Below are 6,191 nucleotides of genomic sequence, written 5' to 3'. Positions count from 1 at the left end.
ACACTAAGTTGGCCATGTTCAGCCTGCAAGGTTGCCTCCACGCAATAAATGGGCAATTTTTGCCTTCGCCACCACAGTGAACATTCTTGTGAAATTCTTAAGTCAATTTTTATTGTCCACATACCAGTCGTAAAAACCCTGTTCCGATTAAGTACTTTTATGTCAATTATCAAATATCTGTAAATGCATAGATATAGTTTTGTATTTAAAACGTATTACATAGTTTTCTCATACACTGCCATGTATAGTGAATCAACATTTTCAACAGCTGATTATCAATTAAATCCAAATATCATTTTGTACACACACGCTTGCGCAAAATATTGCGATCCACTTGTAATTTCCGTCCAATCCCTTTGAGGGGTAATCTCAAAATTATAGCAAGTCAGAAGGGGAAATTTGAATATTCAAACCTTGTGAATTTGTAAGGAGGGTCATTTGAAAAAATCTGAGAATCTTTCGGGGGATTATACCTGCCCCTTCCCTTCCAGAGGCGTATGTGTGTTTGGCTTTACTCAAGCAATATTTGGAGTCCATGAAATTTTTGTCATCTTAACAAGGGGGTCATAAATTTGTCGGTACAATGGGAGGGGGGTTCACTTATTTTGACTGATGCGCAGGAAAACTTTGCCGACCCAGCCCCGGCCATAATTACTGAGCGCTCCCTTAGGATCATCTTGCTGTGTTGCATGGCTTACATCCCTAACTTATCTGTTCTGATTCGATGTGTTTTACTTCATTTTGTTCGATCATTTCGCCAATTGTAGCTGATCTGCATTGGGCAATGACGGGATCATTGAGCGTAACTTGCGTTATTCGAACTGACTATTTCAGGATAGCGTAATTATCTGTGCTTATTTTTCGTAGATCTGGTTGACGAGGGTTATTTGTAGAGATCCACGGTAATCGTTGCGAAGTTTATTAGTCCCCATGGACACCGTCCGGGGACTTATAGGTTTGGTCATGTCCGTGCGTGCGTGCGTGCGTGCGTGCGTGCGTCCGTTCACGCAGATATCTCAGATATGCAAGGAGCGATTTCATTCAAACTTGGTACAAGGATTACTTCATCTGTCATACAGATGCACGTCGATTTGTTTTGTGATACGTCCAATATGGCCGCCAGGGGGGCCATTTTATTACGATTTTTTCATGTAGAGAGCCATAACTCAGTCAAGTTTCAACCGATTTTATTCAAAGTTGGTACAAAGAGCGGATAAGTTATATGTTAGAGCAAAACTCGATGACCTATCATGTTTCAAAGATTAGAAATACTCTGAAAGTTACTAAGGACCACGGCGAACAGGCTAATAGTGTGTGAAAATTTTACATCTCTTCTCATCACAGAGGCAAGAAACTTACCGCCATATACTTAAACATATTGGAAGCATGTCATCTTATGTCACTGAAGGAATGACATTTTTGTGAATTCAAATAAAGCTGACCAGATACGTTGGTAAAATTGAATATAGACGTATTATATTGAGATGCAAAGTACAAAAAACTTCAAAGATGTAAACAAGCTGGTTCTCATGTTTAATATTGAACTTGATCAAGTAAACAAATAGTATACAAACGGACTTATTCCACTAACAACATTCATATACTACATCAGCCATATGATTGAAAAACTGGATCTCTTTCATAGATCTATGCAATTCGTTACAGTCATGATAATTACGGAAATACTTAAGAACGGTTATGCGTAAATTTGATTGTTTATCTTCGTGAATTCAAAAGACTAGTGAAGTTGTATTTCGCATTTTGTCACATCTTTATTTCTATGTTCTGTAAACATACCCCAGACTATATTAAATTAATGTACTTCATATGTTTTCACTGTTCAAGAGTGCGCATTACACATGCAACAAAAGAAACATTACAATGACCTAACATACGGTAAATAGTGGGACAGATAAGTGTAAGTCTAAAATCTGGCAGGTGATTATATTGTTTTAGCCACTTTGCGTAGAAATCCCCTCCTGCGAGACGGTAGTAAACAGTCTCTTTATCAGATGACGTAGGTTGGCCTCAGCTCTGGCTTGAGCTTGCTGCTAGTGCTAGGAAAATTACTTCTATTGATCAGTGGATCAGTGGATTTCTTAACGAAATCGATACCGAAGCAGAGCTACGTACAACCATCCGACGAGTGTAGCAACCAATTTCTGACTATAAGAACCAAATTTGTAAGGGGAATGTAAACTGGGTTATAAGAGTAAAATGTTTTGTTATATTTCTTAGAAATTGTGATACAGATACCCGAGACGCGCAACATTTATTTTGCTTCGTTTGTGGTATGGGACAGCAAAATTAAAAAATCACTAAATCTAGTGCTAAATATTGCAAAGAAATTACGCCTATAGTTCATCGAGATTTCAAGTTTTGTTACTTATAACCAGGCGAATTAAAAGATAGATTTGCCAAATCGTACATTATTAGTGTCTTATTTGTTAACATTGTAGAAAATCTATGTCTAGCCGCGATCGACAGGGGTGGGGGGACATACATGATGATCAGAGTTACGGGTGTTTCAATACATAGTGGCAAGTTACGCACATAGACTGACGCTTTTCATAAGTCTAGCGCCCTCGTTTTGACACTGTGAATTTGAAGCCAAAGCGAGGCCACTGGGGGAAAACCCTCGGCAGCCGGTTATGAAAGGGTCTATTGCGGACTGTTAATGCCAGAACAACGGGTTCCCGTCGGAAATCGCACCCAAAAAATGGCAGCAGGTCATTTTGACGCGAAGAGGCTAGTAGGTATGAATTCTAAGATGTATTGGAGGCCATCGATGCTGGTTTAGTGAATAATTGAGGCTTATTGTGAGGGAAATCGGCCTCTGAACTCGGCGATGGGTGCGGCCATTTCATTGCCAAACTTCCTTAGTTCCTATTATTCTATAGATAACACGCGGTGGCCGATATGTATCGAAACACTGGTAACTGTAATGATGTCATTAATGGTGGACATTATTGTTTCTTGTGAAGGCCAAGGCGGATTTGGCACCTGATTCAAGAATCTTTCTACATCATTATGAGACATGAGACAATATTTTGAAAAAGAACCAATACCCAGTGCTTAATATCATCGGAAACTATTTAACAGAAGCAACAAAAATATAGTTTCTTTCATTCTTTTGATTGCAAATATATGATTGATTTTATGTTTTGTTTATGACGATATACTGTCACTGCTACCTATTGAGGCAATTACCACTTTCACAAATGATACCTGTGTGGAATATGACCAGGTCTGAGTAAGCCGTCCGGAGACGAAGTCGTCTAACACTATAAATGACTACTTTATTCTATACTTATATAATAGACAGTGGCTAATACAGTGAAGCATAACACTTGGGTGAGAGACCGTACATAGAGTCCAGTGACGTGAACAGTATGCGAAACTAAGAGAAAATAGCTTCAGGTCATAAGGGCCTGTACCAAGCCAAAGCTTCAGGTCCTTACAGAAAACTGCCGGTCCTCAATAAATGCAGTTGTTAACGACCATTAAAGTCAACTTCTCCACCAATACTATGCTTCTGATGTTGTAATATTTTATTTTTTTTCGTGTCCTTTTATCAATAGAGTCAGTAAGTGTTCACTCAAAAGGACTATTGTTCACTCACATTGCAGAATAGTGTAGGTGAATGATCATGAATCATTCATCTACATGATTTGGAATCTGAAAAAGATCACAGCCCTCATCTTCCTCATTGTCATGCGCACACATTTATCAATGTTTTCCACCACAGGGGAAGGGGAATATGGGACTAACAGGAGAATTTGACATTTTTTCTAGCCATGTCAAATCCCCACTCTCGGACTATATAATGATGTCAAACACCGGCCGGGGAATATAGGCTCATGCACTGATGAAAGCGAGAAAATTTGTCTCTCATGACTTTCTATGGGGAATGGTGTTCTCTACATTGCTGTGTACAAATGTACACAACACCAGGGCATGTGATATTGTGATTTGAAAATGGTTTGCGAGCTGAAAATCACTTCTGAAATTAGCCAACGCGAGTGGTAGAAGAGTGAGTGAATAACTTAGTACCTTGAAAACAGTCATAAGTGTATGAATAATTTTTTATGCAAACATTGATTACTACGCCTTTTTTAAACAGAAGGGAGAATATACTTGTTATGTATTTTGATATGACGTATGGATTACTTTCAACATTTTTCAAAAAATAAATATGCTTAAATGTGGCCTCTGTTGCATTCAGGAAAAACAAGTGAAGTTATACTTTTAACTAAAAGGACAAGTATCGTAACTTTTTCTCGATTATAGAAATTGCAGACAACATGAATGGCAAACGCCACTCGCGGAAATGAATGCATATTTTCTGATCAAAAGTTTTGCCCTGAGCGATTGCTGGATCTCATCGCCCTTTGAAAGCTTAGAGTTATTAAAATGACTCTGAAAAGTTTGAAAGACACTCGATACTGCTAAAAACCATCGACACCGTAAAATCTTAAAAGACGTATTTTTGCGACATTTAGGCCTACAGCCCAGGATAACGGTGAGGTTTGCATGCCTGTCGAAAAACAGTACCGGTATACATCGAAACAATTTGAAGCTCTACTCTCGGCCTCAGAGAGTATACACGACGGATCGTGCAACTCGACAAAACTGTTATAATAAGGTCGCTCTGTTTTATAAAATGTATACTTATCATCGCGTCGATGTATCGTAGTAACAGTCGGCCTTGTGAACTTTAATTAAGACCAACGAGCAAGCAAGATGTTCGAACGGTCAACAAACAAACGCAGCGAAAAGTGAACTTGATTGTCGACTGCATGTAGCACAATTGGGCTGTCGTGTAACATCTAGTTCTTGTATCGGGCGTAGTTCAAAACCATAGAGGTAAAACCAGATATGAACTGTAAATGCTCATGTGTTTCATTATATATTTGCAGTTATGTGTAATTTGAACCTTCGCCACATGTTTGCAACTTCATTGAAAGTGTTATGATCAACATAATGAATAATATTCACCACAGATTGATTCTTAAGCCAAGTATATATCCCAAATCAAGAAAGTTCATTAAAGTATGCAAATTAGGAATTGACTGAAATGTTCTCACTAAAATGCAAATTAGGAATTGGCTGAAGTAAAAATGTTAAATGACTGTCAATAATATCGTATCACAATATCTTTAATGTAAATTGCAATTCGTCAACTTTGGTCTAGTCAAGGCATAGAAATACCCTTAAGTAGGAAAGTTCATTAGCTTGCAAATAAGGAATTGGCTAAAGTTAAAATTCTTAATGACTTCAATGTTGTATCATAGTATCTGTAATGTACATAGCAAGTTTCGTCAAATTTGGTCTAGTCAATACAGATAAACATCCCTTATTAGGAAAGTTCATTAAATATGCAAATTAGAAATTGGCTAAAGAAAAGTTGAATGACTTTCAATAATGTGTTTTTTATAGTATCTTCAATATATTTAGCAAGATTCATCAACCTCAGTCAAGTCAATTCAGATATATATCCCTAATTCGTGAAGTTCATTTAATATGTAAATAGGGAAGTGGCTGAAGTAACATTGCTTAATGATTTTCAATAATGTTATATCATAGTATCTTCTATGTACATAGCAAGTTTCATCAACTTTGGTCAAGTCAATTCAGATTTATATATCTAATTAGGAAAATTTATTAAATATGCAAATAAGTATTTGGCTGAAGTAAAAATGCTTAATGACTTTCAAAAATGTTGGATCATAGTATCTTTAATGTACATAGCAAGTTTCATCAATTTTGGTCAAGTCAATTCAAATAAATATCCCTAATTTCAAAAGTTCATTAAATATGCAAACTAAGAGTTTGATGAAGTAAAAATGCTTAATGACTTTCAATAATGTTAAATCATAGTATCTTCAAAAAATTAAGAGTTTGATGAATTAAAATGCTTAATGACTTTCAATAATGTTAAATCATAGTATCTTCAATATACAAACCAAGTTTTGTCAATTTTGATCAAGTCAAATCAGATATATATCCCTAATGAGAAAACTTCATTAAATATGCAAATTATCCATTATCTTTTATATCACCCCTTCATACCTTTCACTGCCGATATATCTTGATGTGATCAACATTTGTAGCGAATCTCATCAAATTGTGTGCTGTTGTTGCCAATATATATCCGTTTTCTTCTCAAATCATTAATTATGCAAATAAGC

This window comes from Ptychodera flava, assembly GCF_041260155.1.
Source record: "Ptychodera flava strain L36383 chromosome 3 unlocalized genomic scaffold, AS_Pfla_20210202 Scaffold_26__1_contigs__length_13983176_pilon, whole genome shotgun sequence".
NCBI lineage: Eukaryota > Metazoa > Hemichordata > Enteropneusta > Ptychoderidae > Ptychodera > Ptychodera flava.
The sequence above is the reverse complement of the archived record's forward strand: the minus strand, read 5'-3'. Positions refer to the sequence as shown.